The following is a 1524-nucleotide window of genomic DNA, read 5'->3' on the forward strand; positions in this document are numbered from 1 at the left end:
TCTTTTTTTTTTTTTTTTTGAGACACAGTCTCAAGCTGTTACCCTGGGTAGAGAGCCATGACATCATAGCTCACAGCAACCTCAAACTCTGGGCTCAAGCAATAATCTTGCCTCAGTTTTTCTATTTTTTAGTAGAGATGGGGGCTTGCTTTTTGGTCAGACTGGTGTCAAAGTCGTGAGCTCAAGCTATCGACTAGCCTCGGCCACCCAGAGTGCTAGGATTACAGGCCTGAGCCACTACCCCGTCAGACCTAGTCTCTATTAAAAGGAGAAAAACTGCCGCTATCCCAGCTTGGTGGCTCACGCCTATAATCCTAGCACTCAGGAGGCTGAGGAGGGCAAATTGCCTGAGCTCACAGGTTCAAGACTAGCCTGAGCCAGAGTGTGACTTCATCTCTAGGCATTGTGTCAGGCCCCTGTAGTCCCAGCTACTTGGGAGGCTGAGGCAAGAGAATCGCTTAAGCCCAGGATTTTCAGGTTACTGTGAGGTATGACTCCACGGCACTCTACCCAGGGCAACAACTTGAGACTCTCAAAAATAAATAAATAAAATAAATAAAATGTCCTATGTAACAAACAAAGCTTCTTACCCAAACAAAAACAGTTGCTCTGTATTGCTTTCCTGTTACCTCGTTAACTGTGCACATAAAATATTCAACTACTTTTGGAGGATGGTTTTTTCCTCAACATAATTTTTGCCTCTCAGATTCATTCAGATTCCTCAATCATTTCTAAGATCCTTTTTTTCTCCCTGGTCCATTCATTCTCTCTAATCATTTTTTTTTTGTTCTCCAAGAAAATGGTCTAAATTCCCATGTCTTTGTTCTTTAATGAAGAAGAATGTTTAAACACCTTTACCCCTGTGGGAAGTTGGTGTAATGTTTTAGAAATTTCCTCCCACAGGTAGTACATTAATAGTCTCAGCTACTTGGGAGGCCTGAGGACCGCTTGAGCCTAGGAGTTGGAGGTTGCTGTGAGCTATTTGACATTCCTACACTGTAGTCTGGGGCAATAGAGTGAGATACTGTCCCCAAAATAGTTATTTAACCAAAGCATATACTTGTCAATTGTTTTATTTTTGCATCTCCACTCTTTGGGTAAATTTCACATTAATATGAGGGTAGAAATGATTAGATGACATTGTGTTTTGTGGTCAAGTCCCTGTTGCAGATTTGCCTCTCACCCATTGTACATGTGCCATATACCCTTACATTGTGTCCATTAAGTGAGAGCACACCAATCTCCCTACCTCCTCCCCTCTAGTTTTTATATTATTTCACTATAAGACCAACTATTCTAACACTCTGAGAGGTTTGGGACTGAAAGGTTATTCCGAGGGCAACAGGGTAGGACTCTGTCTCTACCAAAAAAAGAAAAGGAAATGCCAGCTTCTGTTTCTTGGAAGTCCTTGCTGCTCAATTTGTTCCTCTTAAATTATGGACAAAGGATCTCCTAGTATCATCTGCCCCGTCTCTCCTTAGCCCTACCTAACAGGATAAACACAACTTTAAGGCTCTGAGGGCT

The sequence above is a fragment of the Otolemur garnettii genome, unplaced genomic scaffold (assembly GCF_000181295.1).
Source record: "Otolemur garnettii isolate 467f Iridium unplaced genomic scaffold, OtoGar3 scaffold00320, whole genome shotgun sequence".
In the NCBI taxonomy this organism is placed as follows: domain Eukaryota; kingdom Metazoa; phylum Chordata; class Mammalia; order Primates; family Galagidae; genus Otolemur; species Otolemur garnettii.